Source organism: Puma concolor, chromosome D3, assembly GCF_028749965.1.
Source record: "Puma concolor isolate L17-30 chromosome D3, mPumCon1.1.hap2, whole genome shotgun sequence".
Lineage (NCBI taxonomy): Eukaryota > Metazoa > Chordata > Mammalia > Carnivora > Felidae > Puma > Puma concolor.
The window spans coordinates 58,860,833-58,888,054 of NC_141678.1; the positions used below are offsets into that span (position 1 = coordinate 58,860,833).

A 27,222-nucleotide genomic window follows, 5' to 3' on the forward strand; every position below is an offset into this window, starting at 1 on the left:
GCTCTCCTTGGGAGCGCCCAAGGTGGGTAAGAGGCAATTGGCCAATGGGGAAGGTGACCCATGGCGGGTGGACAAAGCCTGGTATTCAGCTCGATTTCTCCTCTTCCCAGAGTCTTACCCACATTCCACAGAGCCCACCAAGAAAGAGGATTGAACTACCTAATTTACCGATGGGTGCGCAAGGCTAGGACTTAGTGACTGGGATAGGTGGTACTGTCATCCGTGGGCGAGTGAAAGATGATTCATTCATTCATTCATTCATTCCACAACTTGGAATTGATATTGATATCAACTGATATCAATTGATTTATTGATAGCCCACCATTTTCCAGATGATAAAAGGCATAAAGGAGACCCCTGGTAAATAAACTTCAGGGCTACGTGACGTATATGCACGCCTACCAAGTTGAGGTTTGTGGAGGGCTTGTCTGTTGGTGGCACAAATGATAACAGCAAATACTGATGTTTAGTTATCTGTTGGTAGTTGGTCTAAGTGCTTCACGTGTATCGAATCATTTAATATAATAGCTATGGAATAGTACTATAATCATCCCCATTTTATAGGTAGGAAATGGAGGCACTCAAAAACAAAAGACTTGCTTGGGCCTGTGGCCAGGTCCCTGGAGGAGCTGGGCTGTGAGGTGGGGCAGCCTCCTGTAGAGTGTGTGACCTTAATCCTGGGCTCTGGCACCTCCTGGAGGGGGATCATTGGCTCTGCCCAGGGTGGGGGGAAATCAGTGCAGCTCTCCCCTCCCCCACTTCCTTCCTGTCTTTCTTTTTCTCTCTCATGGCTGGAATCCCATATTCTCTCTTGTCCATCTATTTAATTCCCATTCCCGACTACTCCAGGATATACCATTTTTTCCCCCATCCCTAAACAAGGTAACATCTGACCCCATGGTTTCTGTCACCAGCCAGCTGGTGCCTCTGGGAAAGCCATTTAACCCTGGTGGCCCGGTTGTTTCCATCAGCAGGACATCTGGACCCCTGGGAAAGGGCTGCAGCCTCTAAGGGAGGTGGGTCTGGCTCTGACAGCCTCTGCCTTGTTCTGGAAGCCCCGGGCAGTTTAGGTAGTTTATGTAGCCCCCCACCTCAACCCGGGCCTCAGGTTCCTTACACGGGAAATGGAGACAGTGACCCCTACCTGCTGGGGTCATGGGCATCCAGCAGAGTGCCTGGCATCTAACTAGTTGATGTTGGGGGTGGGGAGATTACCACTGCTACCACTGTCGGGAGCAGCAGTGGCGATGTGATGTTAAAGACACCCTATAGTGTGAAAAACAGCACGGGCATTTACGCTGTCTGGTGTTGTCTGCTTCCCCTGTATGGGACCTGCACATTTTACTTGATATAACCTCCCCACCCCAATACATACTCATCAGGACAGGGACCTTGTCTGTTTCCTGCTCTCCAGCAGGCCAGCACCCTGGGGGCTCAGAGCGCTGCGGTTTGCACCGAGAGTCTAAGATGCCAGTGTGTTTACCTCGTGTATCTAATATGCTAATGACAGGAGGCAGTAATGAGCTGGCGGGGACCTGAGTGACAAAGAGCTGGCTTCATGCTTCCCCAAAGAGGCACCTCAGTGTCAATTGTTTCTTTTGTGAGAGGAATTGTTAAAGCTTGGGAATGTGGGCTGCAAGGGCTGGGCAGAGGAGGGGGGGTCCTCGGTCAGGAGGAGTGGAGGTCTTTAGTGGCGCTGAGATGGGACAGTCAGGGATGGGCAGACCCTGCAGGGTGCACATGGAATCTGATGCCCTCGCGGGAGGGAATGGAAGTGAACACATCTGTGTTACTCACTGACTCCTGAAGAGGCCTCTGTGAGAGCCCGAATGTGGCAGGGCCGGCCCGATCTGCTGTGGACCCTTGTTGCACCACTCCTAGCACAGGGCGTGGTGTGGTCACAGGAGGCACAGGGTGAAGGACGGACACTGGTTCGGCATTAGAATGTCTACTGAAAGTGATCTCTTGACAGTTAAATGGCCTCCAGTAAGTCACCAGATCTCTCTGGACCTCGGTTTCCTTTTCTGTGAAATGGGTTTTCTATTCCTACCCATGAGTCTGTGTCCCCAGCATCCAGCATAGTCCTGGCACAAAGTGGGTGTCAGCATACATTCGTCAGTGAATGGATGAGTGGAACAGGAGGGAGGGAGGAGGAGGAAGTGTACTCTGTTCTTTTACTGAGGAGGAAAAAAATGCATGTGTCTCTGGGTCAAGGTGAAGCGATCATCCCAAGAACACACAGCTGGTCACTGAGAGAACTGGACTCCAGGTCCCCGCCTGGCTTCCCAGGTTGAGTGTGGAGAGCACGTCTCTGAGAGGGCCGGAGGACCCAGTGCAGCCTGAGGGGGAGGGAGCAAGCAGACACTGGGTGGATGAAATGTGTAGGAAGCAGAGAAAATCAGCAGGCAGAGGTGCATCTCTAAGGATTTGCATCAAATGAAGGGAACAGGAAGAGATTACTGTGAGCAGGTGGAGGTCAAGTCCATCCAGGATCCCCACCCCTGGCTGGGCAGATGGTGGGCAGTGACCAGGTCTACAGGGAGAGGGAGGCACAGGTCTGAAACGCTCACGTGTCCTAGAGGTGTGCATGGTTCTATTGTCTGTTCTCACAGAGGGTCTGAGGGTGGGAAGGAGTGAGGGACCCAAGAGGCTTCATGAGCTGTGCCAGGTAGGGCCAACCTGAGGCCTGACATTATCACTCCCATGATGGGTCTGACTCCCACAGCTGGCCATGGCTTGGTCTTTGTATCCCCAGGTTTTATCCTTTCTCTCAGCTTCCTAGAAATTTCCTTTAGAACTCTGCTTTGTCTTGGCTGAGCTGACTGGACCTCATGGCCAAGAAGGCCAGCTAGGGGAGCTGAGGCCTAGAAGGGGAAAGCCGGACAGCGGGGGTAACAAAAGGTGTGGCTGCTGGTGCTCCCCCCTGGCATTTCTGCTCCCAGGCAGCTGTGGCGTTCATCTGAGGCTGAGTACAGAGGCCCCTTCCTGGCTTTACACACCCTGTGAATTGCAAGGCACCAGAAATGGGGGCTATGGCCCAGAGGCCAGGCTAGCTGAGACCAGAAGGTGCAGGACTGGAGTGTAGGACTGGAGGCAGGAAAGGCAGAAATGCAGACAGAGGGAGACCCTGGGTGCAAAGGCCCCTGCTGCACAGAAGTATGAAAAGATCTTGGGCTGAAAGTTGCCACTTGGATGAGAGGCCAGGACAGGACCCTTCTGGCAAGCCCCTGGCCTTCTGGGGACCTCAGCTTCCTTGTCTGTAAAATCCTGACCTGAGCATCAGATTGGCTCTGGCAAAATTCTGGGGGATGAAAATGGAAAGGAAGAATCAGAGTTCTGGATTTTAATCCTGATTCTACTGGTTTCTGAAGACCTAAGTAGAACAGTGGGAGCCCCCCCCCGCCCACCCCCTCCACCCACCCTGCCACCACAGCCCATGGGCGGCCTCTGAGGCTTACTGCCCTCAATCCTTTCTCAGGTCCAGGGGGCTCTTTGCCCAGTCCTGTCCTGGGGAGGAAGGGAAGGAGAGGAGAGGAAGATGGCATCCAGACCCTTGGTAGCCAGCACAGGGAAGGGCTGGGGAGAGAGGGTCACAGAGGAAGCCTCGAAAAGTGGTATGTGGCCCAGCGACCATGCTTCCCACAGCAGAGGCCCCGGGGAAGCCAGGGACAGAATGGGTGATGAAGGGGCCCCCTGTGGAGGCAGGGAATGCCCCCTGGAGCCTTGACAGAGGTGGAGAGGAAGAAGCAGGGGTTATTCCTAGTGATCAAAGTGAGTGTGCTCTGTGTGGGGACCCAGGAAGGGCAGCAGGCATTTACAATCAAATGGTGTGCTCCTTAGAAACACACTGGGCTGGCAAGGGGCTAGCCCACTCTCCCCGCCCCTCCCTCCCTGCACCTCTGTCCTTCCCCATCTCCTGCAGAGTGTTCCAGGCTGGCTGGGGTTGGAAGGGGCAGTGCAGGGCTCAGTGGGCAGCAGCAGCCATCAGTGAGGACATGGTCCCTGGCTTCAGAGACTCAGGCTGCCTCTGCCTCCCATGACCAATCTCCCTGTGAACCTGAACCTCGCGCCGCCACCTCGCTGCCTGTTTTCGTCTGCAGGTCTATATATAGCGATCTCGACGCACACTCTGGAATTGGATTTGATGTAGCCCTCTGGACTCGAGCTAACTTTTGGGGAGTAGTTTTCTTGGGAGCCTGCCAGTCCAATTCCTCCCCCATGAACACTAATTACTGCACAGACCTTCTCCATGAAATCAGCGCTGAAGCCATTCCCATCCAGGCGGCTCTCCAAGACGAAATTTTTCTACTGGGAACCGACAGCCGCAAATAAACCTACCATCTACTTAGCAACAGGGAGCAAGAGCAGGCGGGGAGGTGGGGAGGGAGGGGGGACTCGGGGAGAGTGGGAGGGAGGGAGGGGGAGGAGAAGAGGGCTCGCTTCTTTTCTTCCTTCTGCTCTTCATTTTACAGAAAGGGTGTAATCAGCTCTCTCTGGAAAGGTGGTACAGGGTGTCTCATAAGACAGTGCAGTGGCCCAGGAGGAGGTGCCAGAGTACAAGGCCAGTACCTGCTCTTGGCTGCTTGAGCGTGTCCAGAGCCCCCACTGCACCCCTGGATACCGCTGGGCACCTGTGGCAGCCTGCTGGCCTCTCCAGGTTCTACTGCCTGCTTCCCTACCTGTGCCTCCCCAACCACCCTGCAGGCCCCAGCCCATGCCTGGGCACTCTGTCTCGTCTCACTGAGGATGGCCTCCTTCCACCCCTCTGCCTGGCCAGTTCCCGCTCATCTGCCAGGGACCAGACAACAGCCCGGCTCTGTCAGGCGGCACTTCCCGACCCCTCCAGTCCCTCCATTGTGAACTCTAAAGGCCTGTGCCAGCACCCGGCAAGGGGGCCTGCTCTGCCCACTTCCCCTTCAGAGCCTATGGATCAGCTTCCAGGGAAGGGTGAGCACGGGGCTGAACAGAGCGTCACAGCACCAGGTCCTGCCCGGTGTGTCGCCACGTGTCTGCAAGGTAGACACCCTCTCCTTCATATCCCCCAGGACAAGCTTGAGGCTCAGAGGGTTCAGGCAGGATGTCCATGGCCATTCACTGCCTCAGAAGAGGCAGGGCTGGGCTTTAAACACGTGGATCTGTGTCCAAAGGCCAGACACTGCGCTCTCTCCCTTCTGACTCCCCTGGGATCGTTCTGGGAACAGTGCCTGCCTCTGCCCACCCTGTGCCTCAAAGGTCAGCCCAGGGCTGAACGCTCAGCCTCTGTTCCAGGAGCACTTGTATCAAAGGACAGAAGAATTTTCCCCTGAGGTTTCCTAAGGCCCAGAGCAGGCGCAATGAGCTCTCATGACCACTGGCCATTTGCCCAGAGCAAGCACTCCAGCCAACAAAGCCAGAGAGGCCCTCAGAGCCTGCTAGGGTCACGACACTCTGTACCAGCCTTGCCCAGTTGATGGAAGAGCTGTGCCCTCCCTTGGCAGAGCCCCCTCTGCATCGTGCCTAGCTGTGTGCCCTGGGACCCTCCAACCAGGACCCCTGCCAACAAGTCGCCTCTCCTAGATCCTGTAATTTGTCTAGTGCCACTTCTGCCACCAAAGCTTGGTGCGTCCCTCCACCTCTCTGGTCCTCAGTTTCTCCATCCATCAAATGATGGCTGTGATGATTGCTGCCCCAGTTTCCCTACGTGAGGGTGCGGCATGGGCTTCAAAGGAGCAGGCAGTAGGAAAGCCTGAGTGCTACTCAGATGTCAGTTGTCTCCCTCCAGGCCCCTGTCTCATGCCCATTCAGGACACTGCTGTCCCCGTCCTCCCCCATCCAGGATGGATGAGTGACACCAGAGCTCAGCCTTCCTCTCCAGTGAAGCAACCAGACTCACAGAGAACCCCACTGGGTCTAGGAGAGTGGCTTCCTGGGGCAGGGAGAGGAGAGGATTCTTGAAAGAGCTCTTTCTCACAAGACAAATCAAGAAAATGGGTTATTCCCAGGGACAAGCCACCTTCCTTTCGGGGGTACGTGCAGCTTTATGTGTAAGGCGGGGAGGGGAGCTGGATGAGCTGGTCTGTGCGGCCTCTGCCACTCGAAGGCAATGCAGGGCAGCGCTTAGGAATGGGGCTTGCACACTGCTTGCCTCTATCGCCTTTTAGCTGTGGGATTTGGGTCAGGTTTCTTAGCCCCTTCCTCCCTCAGTTTCCTCACCTGTAAAACGGGAGATGAGTAGCCCTCACCCCACCGGGTTGCTGAGGGTTTTAAATGAGAACATACATGCCAAGTGTTAGAAAAGGCCCGGCGTGTACTAAGTGCAGCCTCAGTCAGCGTTAGCTGTGAGTGAATAGGTGTGCACCAGTCACCGCCAGCATGATGAAGCACTTTCCGGTGCCAGGGACATCGTTGAGCACCTTTCCACGTTGCCTCACCTACTTCAGTGGCTCTGTTTTCGGCTGTGGTGCATTGATGAAAGGTGGAGAGCACCAAGAGGCGAGACCAGAGTGTTGCTTGGGACCAGAGACATCATTCAGTGTCAGTAGAGTAAGTCCCAGTTCCAGCACCTGGCTAGTGTAAGAAGCTTCCTCGTGGAGAACGAACCTGAGCCGAGTGGGGAGTGGAGAGTGGTCACTGCAGGCCTGGGGCCCACAGGAGCATGCATCCCCAGGCAGCTGAGGGCCAGCCAGGCTGAGCCTGATGAGGTGAGGGAGGGCCTCGGGGGTCCCCAAGGGACGGTCAGGGAGAGGAGCAAGCAGCTGTTTTAGGAGGGTGCCAGACCCGTCTCCAGCTTAAGTGCGTGAGTGGCTTCACCTGTCTGAGACCCTCGAGCCCTGCCAGCTGGGCCGACCCACAGCATCAGGAAAGCGGTCTGGGTTCTGCACACCCTTCCTTCTAGCAGCTCTTACATTTTCTAGTTTTGCTTCCTCATATAAGCTCCTGGTTAATTTTCGTTAGAAAAAGTCGAGCCTCCTTTCATCAGAGCTAAACTTAAAAGGACACAACCGTCACAGGCGGTGCCCTGTGGGGAAGAGGGCAGTGGGTACACCTGTTCTGGCCGGGGCTCAGGCACAGTGGGCTTGAGGGGGCTAAGTGGGGGTGAGGGTGGGAGCCAAGCCCTTCCTGACTAAGGTAAGCACCCTCCTCCCAGGGAAGCACCCCAAGGAACATCCTTCCTTGGGAACAAAGAGGACGCTAGTAGCAGGCAGGGAGCAGGGCAGTTAGAGATGCAGGCTTTGGCATCAGACAGACCTAGGTTCCTGTCTCAGCTCTACCACTTCCTGGCTGTGTGATCTCAGGTGAGTTCCTTAACCTCTCTGAGCCCCACTTTCCAAACCGCATAACAGATTTGAGGCAGGCCTGTTGTGACACATGTGGATCTCCCAGTGCAGCTGCCAGGCCTCACACATGTCCCTCCTGTGATGTCATTAAGCAAAGGTGTCCTGTGGATTATGTGGCCCTCCCTGAGCTGCCCTGGAGCCTATCCTTTCCATGGGGCAGTAGGGCGGTGGCCTTGGCCCATCAGCAGTTATTCCCTCCCAGACTGTGGGCAGGCTGTGCCTTTCAAAGCCTCAGCCCCGCAGTGTCTCCCCCTCCCCTCCCCGTCCCCTCCCTGCCCCCCTGTTCTTTCAGCACTCTCTGTTCCTTCTCTCAGGCGGTGGATGAGCAGAAAAACAAATCAAAGTTGCCTGCATGTCCCGGAGCCCACGATGCTCCCACGAAACGATCCCTTGCTTCCCATTACCCACCCCAATAACTCTTGTATATGGAGTGTGAAATAATTAGCAGCGGCAAAAATAATTTAGGAAACAAGAAGAAACTAATTGTATAAGCTTGTTTGGGGAAAACACAGCCAAGCAAAAAACCCACTACACAGGGAGATGTGGACAGACCAGCTCCCCAGAGGTCAAGCCCTCACTTGGATCACCTGGAAGGGTCCCTTGAAAGGTCCTCACTCAGGACTGGCTTCCTCTACCCCAGTCTCCAGGAGGGGCCCACTGGTGCCATAGCCATGGGCCCCTACATGGGCACAGGGGTGACTTCCCAAAACCCATCTACCCCTCACCTCATTTCATGCCATCCCCAGGAGGCAAGAGGGCAGGGAGGAAAGTGGGAAGGGTGGTCCAGCTACCTGGAACAGTTTTATGCTCCAACATGGGCCTGGTGACCTCCCTGAACTTGAGCTGTGTCTGGGTAACAGGCCCCATACCTTGCAGGCCTGGAAGGTTCTTCTTCCCTCACCCGCTGCTGCTGCTGCTTGCCTTTGCCACTCAGGGTCCCCGGTCCCAGCAGCCGCCTACCACCCATCAGAGAGCGGCAGCGCGTTAACGATATGGAGCTTCCCTGGGAAATGGAGAAAAACATCCGGTGCCTCGTGTTTTATGGCCCTTCTAACTTTTAAAAGTTTGGTTCAGGGGCGCCTGGGTGGCACAGTCGGTTAAGCCTCCGACTTCAGCCAGGTCACGATCTCGCGGTCCGTGAGTTCGAGCCCCGCGTCAGGCTCTGGCCTGATGGCTCAGAGCCTGGAGCCTGTTTCCGATTCTGTGTCTCCCTCTCTCTCTGCCCCTCCCCCATTCATGCTCTGTCTCTCTCTGTCCCAAAAATAAATAAACGTTGAAAAAAAAAAATTAAAAAAAAAAAAAAAAGTTTGGTTCCTCCTTGAGCACTTTTCCAACTCCTAAGCTCCCTCCTATCCTCCACCTCACTGCTCCTCACTTCCTGGGAGGTAGATGGCCAGGCGCCCTTGTTCCATGTGACAGGTGCAAACGAGTGAGGAAAGCTCACATTCCTAAATGGACAGTTTCAAGATAAGAGAATGAGGGACCAGAGAGATGCAATAATCTGCCAAAGGTCACGGTCACCAGGAAGGGCTTGTGCAGGGTTTGACCTGGGACTGCTGTTTCCCACCTTCCTTAACCTGCTGGACAAGTGACCTGGTGGCTCAAAGCACCTAAGTGGGTCCTAGTCCAGCATGGCCATGGCCTCCTCTGCTCCCTGGGACCCTGCCCAAGGCCCCTGAGACCCTTTCCTCTCATCTGAATGAGAGCTGGGCCCGGGGTGGGAAAGCTTCCTCTTCCCTGTCCCCTCCCCTTAGATGAGGGGCTTTTACATTTGCATAGAACTGTGCTATATGGTTATTCTTAATGACAGAAATCTCACCTCTCTCCTTGTGAGCTCCTGGCGAGCTCCTGGCTGCTATCTCCTGACATATCTTCCCTTGTCTGGGCCATTACAATAACCTCCTAATTTGTCCCTTGGCCTTCAGTGTTTCAATCTCAGGCCAGCTTCGGATCTGTCACTCCCTTGCTTTAAAACCTTCTGTGACCTCCTATTTCCTCCCAAATCAACACATACTTCTTCACCTTGCCTCCATTGTGACATTGGTGTCCGTCATCCCCCTGAGTCGAGTCTCCACGTTCGAGGAATTTACATGTTGGCTTCTTGGTGAGAAGTCAACTCACTGAGAGCAGACCTGGTATCATACCTGCTTGTCCCTGCCCCTCACTCTCTTCATCTGAAATCACGGTGGTTCCTATATGGCCCTTAAGCCACAGCGACCTGGTGTCCATCTCCCCGATACACCATCCCTGGTGAACATCTTGGCCTGGAGGACGCATGGCGCCTCACATTCAACCCAAGCAAAAGGGCACCCATTATTTGTCTACACCTGCCCTGGTCCTGGACTCCCTCACATGGGTGATTGGCACTCCCAAGCCAGAAATTTGGGAGTTCTATATTCTCCTCCTTCAATCTCACCTATCCCACCAACATCTCCAAAGTGGGTTTCTCCTCTCCACCCTGCCCCTGCCCAGTACAACTCCATCATCACTTGCTGTGTTTCCCTCTTGCTGTTTGCAAGAGTGGCCATCTTCTCCCCAGAGTTTCTGGGCAGGCCTCATCTGGGCTCCTCCCTCTCTTATTTCTCATCCCTGATTTGGCTGGAATCTGGTGCTGAGTTGCCCTGGCAGGTGAGACAGGGTGGGTTTGATCGGGGCACCTCAAACGCCTAAGACACCAGAGGCGGTGGAGCTAATGGAGATTCTGGTTGCAAGCACTGGGGAGGGAGCGGTGTGTGTGCAACATCAGTCTGGAATCAGCACATGGCCTGAGCCAGGGGAAAGCATTTGGAGGCAGGAGGGCGACTCCCTACAGGCAGGGCCCTCTGGGCCCATTTGCTGTGCTAATTGCCTGACAGAATTACAGGGCAGGTGTCCAGGTCTGGGGCTGTGGTCTCATCACGCACTCAGCAGCTGAGGTCTTTTGCAGGGTGGGGGTCGGGTGGAGTGCTAGGGAGGTAAGTGTGGAGTGGTGCCCCCCCCCCACCTCCTGCAGGGCTGATGGATGGCACTAAGTATGCATCGGTGGGGCATGCCTGTACTCCAGGCTGACAAATGCCACAGGTGCAGCCGCAGGGGACGCGAGCCAGCTGCTCCCATCACATCTGCGAGTATGCTGTTCAAGGTCATGCTGTGAGCAAAGGTGGTCTGGTGGCCTGGGGGCTTGAAGCCCCTCACTGCCCTTGGTGGGTCCTCTTAGCTAACCATGTTCTCCTGGCTGGGGAAGCAGAAGTGGGAGGTGGGGAGGGTCCTTTCCCTCAGGGACAAGCCGTGTCACTCTGCGTTTGCCAGCACAAACCTTGAGATTTGTCTCTATCCTTGGTGAGAGAACAGCTGTCTCTGCAGTCTGCAGCTCACCTCCTCCTAGAATCACCTCTGCTGCTGCCTCCACCCGTTCTTCTGCCTCCTGAGATTTCTGCTGGTGCTGTTCCCGCCATGATGTGGTCTTTCCACCCCAAAGTCCCATCTTGACATTTCTGAGGTCACACCAGTCTCCCCACACTGGCAGGGCTTAGGCTTCAGCCACTGAAGTGGACTTCAGTTTGCTTTTCCCCAACTCACTTATACAAAAATGAATTTCGTGGAAGAATGCCATCAATTTTATGTCCTCCCCTCCAATTAAAAAAATATTAGCACCTGCAGCTACCTGTCTATAGTAGAATCTAGAGGATATTGATCTCACGTGGAATTAAACACTTAGACACTTCAGGTTCTTCAATGAGTACCATGAAACTGGGATATCCAGGCACTGGGTGCCCTGGCCATGTGGGAGAGCCATGTGTGATGTGGTAGAAAGATCCAGGAAATGGCATTTAAGTTTCTGGCACCTCTCAGTTGGATGGCCCAAGAGCTAGTCTATCCGAACCTCAACTTTGTCATCTATAAAATGGGGTTACAATTTATCAGACAGGGTAGCTCCTAGAATTAGGGAGGGCATGATACATAGTACGCACACAATAAGTGTTGAGTTAATATGAATCAAGTTGGGGACTTTGCAACAGAAAAGTCAGCCTGGAGCTTCACAAAAAAGTAAGAAGGTATCAGTCATATGATCCAGCAATTACACCCCAAAGAAGGGAAGACAGGCATTCAAATAGATATTTGTACAAACATATTCACAGCAACACTATTCACAGTAACCCCCAAGTAGAAACGATCCAAATTTATATCAAGTGATGAATAAGCAAAATGTGATCTGGCCATACAATGGAATATTACACAGCTATAAAAAGGAAGGAAATTCTGCTCCATGCCACAACATGTACGAATCTTGAAAATGTGCTTAGTGCAAGAAGCCAGACACAAGAGGTCACATATTGTATGATTCCACTCATATGAAACATCAAGAACATGCAGTCCATAATCCTTTGAAACAGAAGGAAGTCTAGGGATGGCCAGGGACTAGGAGGAGGTAGGAATGGATTAATCGGTATGCTCTGTTTAATGCATTTGGGGTTTCTTTTCGGGGTGATACAAATGTCTCGGAACTTGATGGGGTGGCTATTGTACAACATAGCGATTGTACTAAATGCCACTGAATTGCACATTTTAAAATGGATAATGGTTACTTTGAAAAAGAAGAGGAAAGGGAAGAAAGCATCAGGGGGAAATTAACACATTAAAGCACACGGCATTGCCCTCTGTCCCCCACACAGGAGCGGAATATCCTAGCCTGGATTTTCAGGGTGCACCAGGTACACCCTTGCCCCAACCCAACAGAACACTACTTAGGCCTAGCTGGCCAAAGTACTGCAGAAACACTGTCCTTCTTCCCCAGAGCTGGCATGGGTCTGCCGTATAGGGATGGCATCTGGGCACTGAGGGTGCCTCTGCTCTGGGGTTCTCATACTCCTCCAGACCTCCTTGGTGACCCCAGCAGAACTCCCTCCGCCACAGAGCGGGCTCTGGGCCTCCCCCGGGACATGAGGCCCAGACCCCTTTATGCCACGCCTGCTCTCCTCCAACTCAGCCTGTGACATTCTTGGTGTCACACACCCATCTAACACATCTCGTACCCTGTACGCTGCCTCTGACTACCCAGGTGTGAGTCTCCCCCAAACTGTGAACACGCAGAGGGCAGGCACACAGGTCTGTTCATCTCTGCAGGCACAGAACACTCATACCCATCTCCGGCTGGTAAAAAAGGAGAGTGGGTCGTGAGAGAAGTTGCTGGATTCTTGTTTCCCTCGTGGCTCTCTGCCTTTTTTCTTTTTCTTTTTTTAACCTGGAGGGAATACAACTTCAGCATCTCCACCCACTTTATAAATACTTTGACAAATGGTTTCTCTCCTGCCATGCTTACCCCAAGCAGGGGGCATCTGTCATTTTGGAAGGCAACTGTTTACAGCCCTTCTGACCTTTCATGCAGAGTCAGCGGCTGGGGGGCAGGGGCTGGGGGGTGGAGGAAGGGGACAGCCAGGCCAACTGCAGTTCATCAGGCCCAGAATTTAAACACAGGAAGAAAGAAAGAAGGAAAGGCAGAAAAACCCTACACAACTCTCAGAGTAATTGCTGTCTCCTTGGCAACGAAGCAGCAGTCTGGGGACCTGTGCTACTGTATCCTTGCCTGGGCTGGGAAAGCAAGGGACTGCCGGGAGGGAGGGTGTTTTCCACCCTCCAGTGGTATTCTGAGGAAGGACCTGTTTTCAAGTCACTCCTCAGCCCCTTTACTGTTCCTAGTGTCTCTCAGCTACAGTTCGTACTTTGCTGATGAGCGTCCCAAGCACTGGGAAGAGCCAGGCATCTAGGTGGGAAGCATGCACAGAAGCACGGTCAAGAGGACCCACGGTCCAAGACGGCTTCCTGCTAAGCCACAGCACCCCGTACAAGCCCTACCAAGGGAGCTTCCTTTAAGGCAATTAAACTCTTCCTCTTCCTCCTCCTCTTCCTCCTTCTCTCTCTCCTTTCCTCCTCCCTCTCCTCTTCCTTGCCTTGGTCTTCTTAGGAAACCCCCTTCTCCCTGCAGAAGGACTTACTGGCCTTTGGGGGCCATGGGTGCATACTGGCAGGAGCAGGGAGCTAATGGCATAAGGAAGGGGTTGCAGAGGCTGGGAAAGGTGGGGTGGGGTCTCCCCCAGGGGTTCAGTAAGAGAGGAGAAAACTTCCACCTGTCCCACCACCTGCTGCCCACCTGAACTGGCTGTGGTCTCACTGTGGAGACCTCAAGGAAACAGAGACCCTCCCTTCCACGCTCCAGTGTGGATCCCTTCATCCTCCAAGGGGAAGCTCTAGTTTCCCCTCTTCCAAGAAGCCTGCCAGGGCTGCTCCAGCTGTAATGGCCTGTCCCTGCCGCCTGCCAGGCTCTCTCATTCAGTGCTTGTCTGTCCTCTGGGAGGTGGGGTGGCCCCCCAGAAAGGGTGGGAGCAGCCCAGGAATGGGAGCAAACTTCATCCTTATGGGCATCTCTGTGGTCCTGTAAGGGTTCAGCAAGCGTGTGTCTGTGGATGAGAGGCAGTGTGAACTAGAGCAGAGCTCTCCTGCTCAAAGAGAAAGCCTCCGAGAATCCCTGGCCGGGGCATGGGCTGCTGTTACTGAGCGGGTTTGATTTTCTCCATCCTTACATTTGCTTCACCAACCTTCAGCTTCATCTACCAGGCTCTTCACACTGCTCATTCCCACCATCAGGCCTGTGCTCATACTGCCCCCAGCCTCCAGAACGAAGACTCTGCCTGGTCCTTATGCTTAGGTGTAGCCAACCTGTGCTCTCAGGCCGAGTTCCAATGCCCCCTCCTCCTACAGAGCCTCCCGTAAATGCTCATGAACCTTTCCATCCCTTGTCGGCTATGACAGTTACAGTCGTAACTACCTCTCCTGTGTGTCCTCTGATTGGTTCATGGGGACCTAAGTTTGTCCCTTCGTACGGGTGATGTGTAGATGTTTGTGCACACACATTCTGATAGGTATGGAGCGGGCATCTCTTAGGTGATGGTTCTGCTGAGCCCAGCAAACATAGGAGATGCTCAGGGCAAGTCCCTGGAAAGAGGGGGGCATCGGTGTGTCTAGTTGACAGCTCCTCTTGGTCCCTCTTTCTGCATTTGCCCCATCTGACCCGGCCAAAACAACCACAGCCCTTATGCTCTCTGTCCCTGGTGTTCAAGTGATCTGCTCTTGGCTCCTCTACCCACATCTGAGGGGCTCCTTGGTTAAACACTGAAAAGATGACCTCCTCACCACTCTGTCAGGAAGAGGGTGTTATAGCAGGAACCGCAGCTCCCTGTGAAGGTTTTCTGGCCTTCACTCGGTTGGCGGGTTAGGGCCTCTCCATAGTGTGGCACATCATTGGCAAACACTTATTGAGCAACTACTGTATGCATAGCTCAGTGCTGGGTGTTAAAGAGGGGAGAAGGGGGGCGCCTGGGTGGCGCAGTCGGTTGGGCATCCGACTTCAGCCAGGTCACGATCTCGCGGTCCGGGAGTTCGAGCCCCGCGTCGGGCTCTGGGCTGATGGCTCAGAGCCTGGAGCCTGTTTCCGATTCTGTGTCTCCCTCTCTCTCTGCCCCTCCCCCGTTCATGCTCTGTCTCTCTCTGTCCCAAAAATAAATAAACGTTGAAAAAAAAAAATTTAAAAAAAAAAAAAAATAAAAAAAAAAAAAATAAAGAGGGGAGAAGGGAGATTTCTCCCTCTAGCATGGTATTGATCTTAGGGGGCTCAGAGTTCACTTGAAGAGGGAGGTAGATGCAGAAACAGACAAATCACATGAGGGATAAGGGGGGTTGTGAAACTGCCTAGGCCAGGCATCTGAAACTGATCCGAAGCTGACCCATTGAGCTCTTGGTCCCAAGCCAAGGAGCCCCCCTGGTGGTAAACAAACAGTTTAAGGAAAGCACAGGGAATTAGAATTTTAAAAACCTTCCAGTGGTAATAAAATCTGGGGTGTAAAATGGGTTAGGAAATTTATTTTTTCAATATATGATTTTTTCCCCCTCTTCTCTGAAAATCCACATATCTATTCCGCTTCAGGTTGGGGCTCCTTTAAACGGTTTTATTAAAAAAATCATTTACTGTGGGCTTTTCAGTTCAACTTTAACTGGACCGGGTGGAAATTAAAAAAAGGATATTTTAAAAATAAATTATATAAATTACAGCCCTAATTATAAAGGAACTTTTAAAAATGTATCCAAGCATTAAAAGAAAATCTTTCTTTAAAAAAATGCCCCATTTCCCTGTTCCATTGCAGGAGCATAATTTAGATACTTTTAACAAATCCTCGTCCTTTGGAAGAAGCGGGCTCTCCAGGCCCATTTGCCTGTGTCTCTTTCTGCGTGCTATTATTATTTGATAACTTTGGGCTTAAATCTGCATGAGAGCCAATTATCTCTCTTTGTCATCAAGCAGGCTTGCTGTTCGGCAGTGGTTTTTATAGTACAGTAAAAGCCTTCCAGAGCCTGGAGGAGGTGGGTTTGTGGTTCAGATTACACTCCATCTTGCCTCTCCCAGTGACTTCCCTTATTCCCTTTTTTTGTTTTTGCTTTTCATCATTTCCCGATGCAACAAGTTTTCCTCCCCCGGCTCCGTGCATCTCTCTGCACCCCCGCCAGCCTTCTGCCCGTCCTGACCTTCTTCCTTGAGGATCTCATCCTCTCAAGGCCTTTTTCCCTTGGCCAAGGCTTCCCGCACAGAAGTAGTAGGAATTGGCGTTTCTTGGCCCACCCTCCAAAGGGAGCTTAAAGCACGAGTCATGAGTCATGCTCTCTTTCCTTCTGAACTAGTGGAGGTGGCATGGTGAGAACAGCACTGGAGGGAGGCAGGGACCCCTCCTTCATGCAGCTGACAGTCTGAAGGGAAGGGTAGGGAAGGCTGGTGCCGGATCAGTGCCTCAGCAGTAGTGTTAGAGACAGGGGTTCCGCCCTCCTGCCTGGGGCCTGGAGAGTTCTGGGAGAGTGGGCCCTGGCTGCTGCTGCTCCTGCTGCTTCACTAGGGGAAGAGAGATGATGATCAGAAAGGGCAGATGGAGTTTCACAAAGCGGGTGGGGATCCCCAGCTTGAAAAGCCTGGACTGGGTGGAGAAAAGGAAAGGCGTGCCAGGGCACGGGAACGGCCTGAGCAGAGGCAGGACCCAGGGTGGATGATCTGGATGAGGACACTTGACCCCATGGGAAAGCAGGGATTCGGTCTGCTTTCCTCACTGCCGGGACCCTGCCACCTGGACTGGGCTGGGTACCTGGAGGCCCTTGATGCACTTTGGTGGAACGAATGAATGAGTGAATGAATGGATGAATGAATGAATGATGAGGGTATGAAGGGTAAGGGGAGAGAGGCTGGAGACAGATTAGGTGGGTTTAGGGTATTAGATCTTTCTGGTTCTCAGGTGGAAAGATGCCTCTTCTGGCAAAAAATCATTTCCTGACTTTGCACTCTCCTTAGCGCAGAGGCCCCAGCCCCTGCCTGCCCGGTGCACCATGCCTTCCCCTCTGCCCTCTTCCAGACCCGGGTACGTGCTGTTCCCTCTGCTGCAGGGCTCTGCCCCACCCTCCTGGACCATTCTTCCATCACTTGTAGACATTCTTTCTTCCTGGAGTTCCTTCTGGAGCCCAAAGACCAAGTCGGGTCCCCTTCTCTGAGAAGTTTAGCACCTGGGGTACGTCACTGGGATTCTCCTCCTTGGTTCACCTCTTGACCAACCTTTCCTCCCCCAAGAGCTGCATTGGCCTCTGTTATCTCCATGTGAGACTGTGGGGCCCTGGGAGGCTGTGGCGGCTGCACCATCTACTTTTGGCATCGCACATGCACACACTCCCCAGCCCAGCATGGGGATTGGTGGGGGCAGCGGCTCTATAGGTCTCTCCCTTCCACCTAGTCCCCAGTAAGCCCCGACGGCCGTGGGGCTTAGTCGTGGCCTCTTTCTGTTCTGGTTGGAAGGCTGGCATCAGCGGCTGAGAGCCCTGCCCCTCTTCCCACTTGCAGAGTGCCTGGAGCCCTGGCTTTCCCAGCAATGGGCCAGCTGTTTGCATTTGGAACTGGGGTGCAGGTGTGTTCCTGCTGGAGGGCACTCATTTTATTTTTCAAATGAGGGCTTCCTGGAAGGTGATGGGAAACTCCACGGTTTTTGCAGGAGGTACTTAGGGAGAGGTGATGTTTCCAGAATGGCTACAGGCAGAGGTGATGGGTCCTCCCAGGAGGTGCCTGGTGGAGGTGAGCTCCATCTGCCTTCCCCACCACTCAGCCCACGTCGGAGACAGTGCCCTCTTGTGCCATTCTTCTGTTGCAGTTTTAGCAGGAAGTTCACATGTCCGGGAAACCTCTGTGTCCCTGGGGCAAACCAGAATGCTAGTTTGCCGCTTTGTCTGACATATTTCTCTAACTGTCTTCAGGGCGCAGAGCCTCCATTTGGCTGTGGGAACCCCTTTCCCCACCTTCTCTTGCCTCCCTCACTGTGGGGGGTGGCCAATAGAGCACAGGTTGGGTGACTGAGACAGCTCTAGTTCTGGGTGGGTATATGCCATGCGGTGACCGTGGCACTTTGCTCTGTGGGAACTCCTGAGGCCAGGGACAGGAAAGGCACCTTCAATCCCAGGTTTGCACCTAACACCCTTACACAGGATTCTCTACAGTAGATTGCCTGAGTTCTTCTAGAGGCTGGGGGTCGGAGGGGAGGCAATTGCATGGGTCGGGGGAGCTGTAACCGGGAAAGTTTGTAATGGTATAAAAGATAATGCTACGACATTATCTACCTACAGAGGTCTCCCAGCCTCTGAGGTGTGGCCACCATGTCTGACTGGGTGGGAGCTGCCCCCACTGGGCCCTCCACTCTCCCTTAGCTGGCCACCCTGCCGTTGATTCAGGGCCAGCGACTCTTAGGAACTCTGTGGCCCCCTGGGAAGGCCTGTTTGGTGCCTGCTCCCTGTGCCCTGGCCTCCCTGCTGGCTGGCAGGCAGGCAGGCGGGTGGGCGGGCAGGGAGAATATTACCCCTAAGATAAATGAAGAAGACTTTCAGCCCTTATTGGATTATAGTTTTTATTGAACTTTATAAATTCCAATTAGCAGACCCCTGGGCAATAAGCGACACGCAGCCTGTGGCTCACTTTATGGCGTGATTATGACCCTGTTTATCCTCCCCTGAACGAGAAGTATTAATGGAGGAAACGAAGGAAGGGGACCCAAGAATACATAAAAACAGATATTGGTAACACAGAGCTGAACAGACGGGGTCAGGGAGAGAAAACAGCCTCCTGGCAGGCCACGGGGCACAAAGGACGAGAGATTGCGAGAAAGCCACATGCTCAGAGCCAAAGCCCGCTGGGATGCCCTTCCGGTTTCCCTTCCCACACAGAAAGCCTGCTCATCCGCCACTGGCTGCCGGGCCCTGGAGAACACCTCCCACCCTTATCACCGGCAAGCTATCTTGTTCTGGCTGGAGTTTGATTTACGAAGCGCAGGGTCTTGCCTTGTGCACCGGGCAGCCCACTGCCTGCCTCATGAGGCCCTGACTCTACAGCTCAGCAGCTGGAGGGAAAGCCCAGGGGTTCCTTAATGGTTCAGAGGAGTCCCTTGCCCTTTGAGAATCTGAGGGACTCTGAAGGCATTCTTCCTGGAAAAATGTCCCCAGTACACACACAGGCACGAATATACCCACACATGTAGGCATACATGCACACATACGCCATTTTCATACAATTTTAGGGGATCACGAGATCTCTTAAAACTGATCATGGTCCACCCCCTACTCCACCATCCGCCACACCCACAGGAGGCTGAGAGCATCAGATTAAGACTCCTTGAGTTTGAGGGAGCCAAGAACTGTCTCCTGTTACTTCCCCTTGGAGGTGCTAAGAGCCCACAGAGAGGAGGGCAGTGTGGGAGCCTGGCCAGAGCAGGGCTGCCGCCCTGGCCCCACCTGTGTTTCCTCTCTTCCTGGATGCTCAGGTTTGTCCCCACTCACTCCACTTTAAACCTTTAATAGCTGGGCCCCAGAGCAGCAGGTGATGAGAAGAGAGGGATGGGGTGAGCCTGGTGGGTTTCTGAGCCAACAGGGTTAGTAGGGATGGCCACACTCTCCCAGTCTCCAGCAATGACTTGCTACATTTCCTGGGAAAAAGCGTGCTCAAGGATGGCATACCTTCCTCATTTTGTCTGGCTTCATTTGTACTTCCCTCCCCCTTCTCTGGGTCATCTTTCTCCCAGCCTTTGGTGGAAGATTAAAAAAAGAAAAAAAAAAAATTCTCCTATCAGCATTTTGCCGTTGTACGGAATCACTAACACAGAAGTATCCGAGGAAGCTTTTGTAGTCTGAACAGGATGAAAAATGCTTCAGGTGTTGATCATCTGCTGTGGTATGTAAGTAAGATGCTGAGATCTGTGTGCAGCCCAGAGCGTGTCTATCCGGCTGGGTCCATTCAGGTCCCTGTGTCTCCCCAGTGGCCTGGGCCTCGCCCACCCTCTATGCCTCTGTGATTTATGGAGCCCTGATAGGCCTGGTCTTACTTCCGATAAGAAGTATGGGAGGTTTATAAGCCCCACCGTCGTGAACTACCATGACCAGGACTTGCCTGATTCTTCGAGAGGGAGAGGGAGTGAACGGGGGAAACTGAGCAAGGATTGGGGCCTGGGCTGAGGGGAAGATTCCTGGGCTGGAAGCCTGGGGAGAGACCAGGTGTTTTCTTGAGCCTTGTGAGGGGGTTACTGTGGACATTCAGGAACCAACATATTGTTGCTTCCACATCCTTGGGTAAGGTAAGGGCTTCCAGAGAGCCAACTTGAGGCCCTTGGAGAAGTGGAGGCCTGCAGACCAGGGATACTGTCTCTCATGTTCCCTAGTCTGTACTTTCTCCCCTCAAGCCCTGGGCGCCCGGATTAGCTGAGCCTCACCCCAGAAGAGTGGGCTGCCCATCCCCCCCAACTGAAGCTCCCGGGAACAGCCCCTCCTTTCTGTCTACATTACTGTCCAGCAGTGCCAGGGTTCCAGACCCGGAGCTGCAGAAACCACACCTGGTGCTGTATGTGTTTGCCACCTTTCTCGGGTCGTGCCCAACAGTGTGTGAGGTACACAGCGTGTGTCTTTTCATTTGCATTTTATGGTGTAGACATGAAGGCCTAGACAAGAACTATTTGGTCAGCCATTGTCTTATAGCTGAGCAACTAAGGGAACAGATTTTGGAGCTGGTCTCTCAGATCTGGATGGGCTTTGGGTTACCTGTTGACCTAGCTGGCAGAGGGCTATAGACTTTGGGCGGTTGCATGGAAAATAAAGTTGAGTTTTTTCTGCATGGTTGAAGGCAGCTGGGTGTGGGTGGCTGGGTAGGCAGTGGGGACAACAGGACCTGAGAGCAGAGCTGGGAGCCCAGGAGCCACTGCTGCTCCCTGGAGGCCTCATCTAGCCTGGGTGGCACTTGGGAACAAAAAGGTCCATTTCAGAAACCCTAGGGCTTAACTAATGCTGATGGCACCACCTCGGGCTGGGGCAGGGGCTTCAGCCCAGGTTCTAAGACGTTCCTGGGATTATCCCTTCCCACCCAGAGAGAACAGTTCTTGGTGGTCACTCTATTCCCATCATACTGCCATGCCCCTAATAGATGTTTAGTCCATGATTTAAGTAAGAAGAGTGTCAGTGCCAAAGCCTCAGGTGTCAGAACACGGGAAGAGTGAGCAGTGGGGGCTTTGAGACCATCCTGGCACCTCTGCAATCACCAGGAAAGCCCTTCTGTCCATGGCCAAGGCCCTGCAGGCCCCTCTTCAAGGGGAGGAGTCCTTCGAAGACCAGGGGATCCCTGGAATCTTTTGAAACAGATGAAGAAGCCACCTTCCCGAGCAGCCTCCTATAACTGGGGATGAGGGGGAGGATGGGAGTATATCAGGGAGTCACGGGGCACACTGGGCAACGTGCAGAGAGCCCTCACAAAGCGCAGGCCCACCTCTGCCACCAACAAGCTGAGTGACGGTGGCCCCATCACTCCCCTTGCTGGGCCTTCCTTTCCTCCTAGCAAAGTGACAGCATTGGCATGGCGGATCCCCAAGGTCCGTGCCGAGTCTGAAATCCGCCAATTCCTGAAACATCAGGCACGAACACAAATGAGCACGTATGGAGAACTGTGGCAAGTAATAATGGCCCCCCAGCCCCCGCCCCAAGCACACACGCTCTTTTTTCTCTTCATGCCCCTGTAATAGATCATACAGGATGGATTACATTAATTTTCTATAAACTATATCAACTCGAGTGACATGTCCTTAAGGGTTGGCTGATTGATATCTACAATGCGGTCTTATAATCTAAAATCATATTAATATTAATATTAAAGATTTTCTGTCCTTTACGCGCACCATTAAATCTGGAGTATAAGGTGAAATTGACAACATACATTTTGACAGCTTATCTATAATAAATATGCAAATCTTGATGCCCACATGTCATCACAGATGCACCGCAGCTCTCTGAAGATCAGAGCGTGCCTGTCTCCCGCGTGACATTTTCAGCGGACGATCAGAGCACACGTCTGGGCGGCAGGAGCAGCGCTGGGTGAGCCTTTGCCGGCGATGACCCTGGCCTCTCCTGTCTGCCTATGAAAACCTGTCCTTCATCCTGCCAAGCAGGCAGGAGGGCCGAAGGAGTGACAGTCACAGAGAGCAGGGGACACCATCTCACGTACCCCCTCTGGAATACGGGAAAATTGAGTTCCCTCTTTATGAAGTCACAAAGGGACTTGCTGTCTTCTCCAGCCACCTGGTTACAGCAGGTTATCATCACACAGCACCAGTGAGTTTAAGAATTGAGGCTCCTAAGTTGGCAGCCCAGGGGTCAAACCCCGTCTCTGCCACTAACCTCTGCTCTTAACCTCCTGTGGCCTCTGTTTCTCCATCTGTAAGAGAAGAGAAACAGCACCTCCCTTCTGGTAGAAATGTGAAGACTGAGGGAGTTCATGGAAGCCGGTGGCTAGCACAGAGTGGTGAGACCTCACTAAAGGGCAGCTCTTGGATTATGTTCTAAATTGGTCCCACTTCTTATGATCCCTGCAACCTCTTCCTGTCCTTGTACGCCTGCCCTTGCCTTCCACTGTCTACCACTTAGCACAGTGACCAACTTGGCTTCTTCTATGCTGGCCTGCGCCAGGCATAAGCCCCAGGCAGCAGGGAGCACACATCTCCCTATGCCCCTAGCCGGACCAGGACTCAGGGAGAGAGCTGACACCGATGGGGGATGGACTGAGATTGGGATCCGGGAATCAACCACAAGGAGAAATATACTTATCTGTCTGCTAAGACTCTGCCAGGTGGACAAGATAGAGGTGTGTGTGCGTGTGTGTGTGCGTGTGTGTGTGTTGGAGGGGGCAATGAATCATATCTGTAAAAGTCATGATGCTCCTCACTCACATTAGCAGGGAGATTGAGAGAAGAGCTGAGGGAGGGCTCTGAGGAATTTTCAACAGGCGCAGGATTGTTTGTTTGACAGAGCCCCAGGCCATCACGGAGGCCCCATCCTCACTTTATACCTGCTGATGGGGCAGCAGGGCCCACTGAAGGCCCTGGGGCCATATATCTCTGCTCTCTGGCTTCCTTCCAGCCTCTCTGAGATCACTCTACAGGGTAACTTCCAGTCTCCCAGGTCCCTTCATCAGTTCCATCCACCTCTAGTTTCTGGCACTGCGTTCACCCCTTCCCTGTCCCCCTTCCTCCACAAAACCATCCCAATCAGTCCGGCCACACTGCGCTCTTCTGTCTCTGAACTCTGCTGAATTCTCAGTGTAAAGAACCACAGGATGATGTAACGCCCCCTTACATTGTTCTGTAATTGGTTGGCAGTGCACAGGTTTGTTCTCTACAACTAGACTGGGAACGTGGGGGTGGGGACTGCTTAGCTTTCCTCTTTCTGTTTCCCTGAGGGCTCACTGTGTGGCAGGGCACATGTGCAGATGTGCTGGGTTTGGGAGCCTTCAGTACTCAGATCAGAGTAGGAACAGACACAGGGACCTCATGGATCTGCAGAAGCATTAAGAGATTCAGTTGTTGGGCAGCTCTTGAAAGGTCAGAGTTGATCTGGATCCACTCACCCTCTTTCAGGTCTCTTGGGGCCAGGAGCAGGGTTCACAGGGACCCCAGATGTTCTTCTGGGGTATCAGGAAATCTATTCATACCCCCTACCTCCCCTGCAGGTGAGGTCAGTGTCCTGGAGGAACCAGTGTCATTGTTTACCACTTGGACCCACCATGTGTTCCAATCCCCAGGCTGCCCCAGCTCTGAGATCCTGAGACACACAAGCGCAGTTCTGACCGAGGATAAGAAGTTTGGTGATCCAGCCTGGGGAGACAGGCTTGCTGGGGGAGTACCGTTAGCCCTGTGAGGTCCTGGGAAATTCGGGCACTTCATGGGATGCTCATCGACAGACTCCTGCAGCTCGGGCTGTGGGCAGAATGGGGCCTAGGGACAGGTGGAGATCCCCATGGTTTGCTAAGAGGACTCCCACTTGGACGGTATTCTTGGCTGCCCTGCTCTTTGTCTCACAAAGTCTCTTGCCACCACCTCCTGGTCCTGCATCCCAGTGCGGAACGTGAGTCTCTACACCGTCTTTAATAAAGAGCCACAAACGAATCATCTACAGGTAATCACTCAACAAGAAGTGAAGACAGGAGGAGTGGAAGAGAGGACAGTGTATGGCTTTGGGCAACCCACTCAGGCTCACCGAGCGTCCACAGTGTCTGTGCTGCATGGGCTGGCTGCCGTTTGCTTGTACGTTTATTCCATCTTTCAACACATCGCCACTGTGAATGAGCTACACGAAGGAAGCCGGGTGCTGTGCATCGAGGGGAGTGGACAGTCCCTGCCCTGCACCCATGGAGCCTGTCTTCTGGGCTGTTGAGGAGGTTCAATGAGCTAATATTTGATTATCACCTGGCACAGTGCCTGGCATACAGCAATACTCCATAAATGTTAGTTCTTCTCTCTGCCTTGAATGAGTCACATCTGGTTGGAGAGAAAGAGCCACTTAAAGTAGGACCAGAAAATATTATGGGGGAGGGAGAGGTAAGGAAATGGGTCAGGCTGCAGGGGTGCCTGTGTGAGTGGTGTTGGTGGCTGCGGGGTGACAAGGTGGGTGGGAAGAAGGAAAATGGCCAATTACAGATGGCTTCAAATGCCAACCACAGGAATAAGGATTCCATGGTCTTTTAAAATCCCTTTCTGTCTCCCTCCTCATTCATCTCTTCCCTGCCCTGCCTCTTTGCCGCCGCCTCTTCCCTCCTTGGCTTCCTCCCTCCTCCTTCCCACAATTAACCCCAGGCTGTCGTGATTGCTCCCCGAGTTGACGAATGTCTTTCCTCTTTCCCCATCCCCCCCTCTTTTTTTTTTTTTTTTTTTATTTGTGTTGACTTGACTTGACAAGCCCTAATCCCTGACTCAGCTCCCACTTCTTGTTAAACCAAAGGTAAATTCTCGGCCGGCGGGGCGGCCTGGAGCAGGAGGATCTAGACCGCGGAGCAGCCGCGGGAAATATTGATATTAGCCGACCTCTGGCGCCGGCCGCCCGCGGTGAAAATAGGACGCGGGGCCAATCAATTACCGAGCCATTAAGGGCAGGGAGGGGGGAGGAGAAGAAAAAGAGTGGGCTCCTCCATCCGCCTCCCCCGCGCCGGCCATCGCCCCCTGGGGGTGGCGAGCCGCGTCCCGCGCTCCGCTCCTGCTCCCTGTGCGCTCTGGCCGTGGCCCCCAGGGGGTCAATGTCAGTGACCTCAGCAGCTGACAGGAGCCCCAGCGGGCCGGGGTTGGGACGCTCCAGTCTGGCGGCGTGGGTCCATCCCGCTGTCGGCTTGCCGCTGTCTTTGTCTGCGCCTCCCTTCCTCTCCCCGGGGCTTCTCGATCTCCAGCCCTCCCTTTCTCATTCTGCCCTCCTCCTTTTTCTCTTTGTTAAAATCTCTCCTCTTTCCTCGGTGCCTCCTGCTCGTGGGACCACCCTTTCTGTTGTGTTTCTCTGCCTCCCCTTCCCTCCTGAGCTGGCCACAGGGTGGCTCCAGCTGCCCGTCGCCCCTGAGTGCTCCAAGCCCTGTGGTGACTGCCCCTGCCGCCGACAGCCACCGCCAGCCTAGGCCAATGGCCCTCCCTCCAGATTTCATGCCCATTAACACGTGTCTTCACCAATAGGAACCAACATCAGGCCCTTCTTATTTGGGGTTAATGACTTCTGGGAATCTTTTCCATTTTTAATTTGTTCCTTCTAACTCAGACAATAGCCCCATGTTAGGAGAGGACCCCCACATCTAGATGGGGAGCCAGTTGTGCTCACCGCAGACAGCCTTTTCGCAGGTGGGTTTCCAGGGTGTGTGGAGGGGGTGGGAGCAACCTTGCATGTTTGTGTATGTGTGGGTTCTGGGTGTCTGTGACCAGGTTTGTACAGCTGGAGGGGCGTGTAGGAGCCAGACATGTATTCGATGGGAACAAGCTTTTTTGTGCGGGGGGGGGGGGGGGGGGTGTGGAGAAGAGAGTCTTCTGGTTTCTTGAGTTGACCATTCCTAAAGGGTGGGGAGGGAGTAGGCTCATTTGTCAGGTGTGGGCTCATTTGGTGACTAGCTGATTGGTCTATAATATCTCCTAAAATTTCCATAGGTTCTTAGATGAGCAAATGAGATTGATGAAATTGAAATTTATCAGATATGGTGTTGGAATTGAGTAAATAGTACTTTTTTAGTTTAAAGAAGGGTCCTGCATTTTTTAATAATAAAAATCCCTTTTGCAAGTTCCCTTGTTCACAGTGCTCAAAAGGTGGCCCCAGACCTGCAGTATGGGCCCATGGGCATCAACTAGGAATCTATTAGACATGCAAAATTCTCAGGCCTTACCCATCTATTGAATCAGAAACTCTGGGGAGGGGCTCGGCCATCTGTGTTTAACCAGCCCTCCAGGGGCTCTGAAGAGCACTGAAGTTTGAGCACCACTGACCTCAATTATCCCCGCAGCTCTGGAAGGTAGGTGGCGTGGAAATGATTGTATCTTCTCTTTAGCTCTGGAGGAATAGTGGCAGAGAACCACGGCATGGCCAGACAGCAGCAGGGCCAGGAATAGGACTATGCCTGGTCTTAGGGTGAGGCAGCCTTTTTAAAGGTGTTAGAAGGTACATTTTATTTCAACTCACAAGCACCCTTCAAAGGAGGTAGATATTACACCTAGAGAGGTGACTGACATCTGCCTGGCTGTGAGACTGCTTATAACCTGTGGGGACTGGCAAGGATTTTCCAGCTCCTCTAGCCAGTGCTCCATGCTTGGGAGGGGGAGACTTGGGCTACAGTCACTTGCATGAAAAATATGATGATTCTTTAAGGCTGATTTTTAGTTGGACTGTTGAAAGCAGCTTATCGTAGAGGGACATCTTTCATACCAACAGCCCACCTCAGGGTTATGTGAGGTGCCCTCTAAAATATAGACTGCAGGTCCCCCTTCTGACAAACAGGTTCCAAAGCCCAGAGAGAAGGGATTTTTGGGCCCTTGGGAACCTTCTGGGGAAAGATTTGGTGCCCAGTGGGTACAGTTTGAGCCCCAGCTCTGCCCTTTATGGGATAGTCACTCAACCTGTCCATCCTGAAAGAGCTTGACTTGTAGCATGTGGTCACCACCCCAATGTTCTGAGAGCTCTGAAACAAGCCACCCTGCATCCCTGGGCCTCAGTTTCCTTATCTATAGTGTGGAAAGTTAAACTAAAAGGCTCTCCGTCTGTAACAAACCATGGTCAATACTCTTAACATATGTGAGCCCCACATAGCATAACATCAGGAGGACCCTGCACCCACTGCACATGCTCTTTCCACTGTCCCCACTCCTGTTTCAGGAAGATGAGCCAAGCCCTTGGCAAATGAGCGCAAGTATCAAGAAGACAGCAAGCTCTGTGCTTCGTAGAGCATACCAAAGCCCAAAACGGCTCCTGAACTCATCTTTTCAACCCGCAACAATGTCTGGCTACTGGAAGCCTTGCCTGCAGAGGTGGCCAGTATGCGGAC

General features: G+C 53.2%; 1 protein-coding gene and 1 long non-coding RNA gene across 51 annotated transcripts in view; one reads left to right on the top strand and one right to left on the bottom strand.

The window, feature by feature from the left end:
• Positions 1 to 27,222, bottom strand: part of CELF4 (CUGBP Elav-like family member 4) — a 298,102-nt gene that overhangs the window by 232,749 nt on the left and 38,131 nt on the right. The window lies entirely within an intron of this gene.
• Positions 21,892 to 24,186, top strand: LOC147575591 (uncharacterized). Its single transcript, XR_015242734.1, has 2 exons — positions 21,892 to 22,191; positions 23,395 to 24,186. It is a non-coding gene; the product is annotated as an uncharacterized LOC147575591 (long non-coding RNA).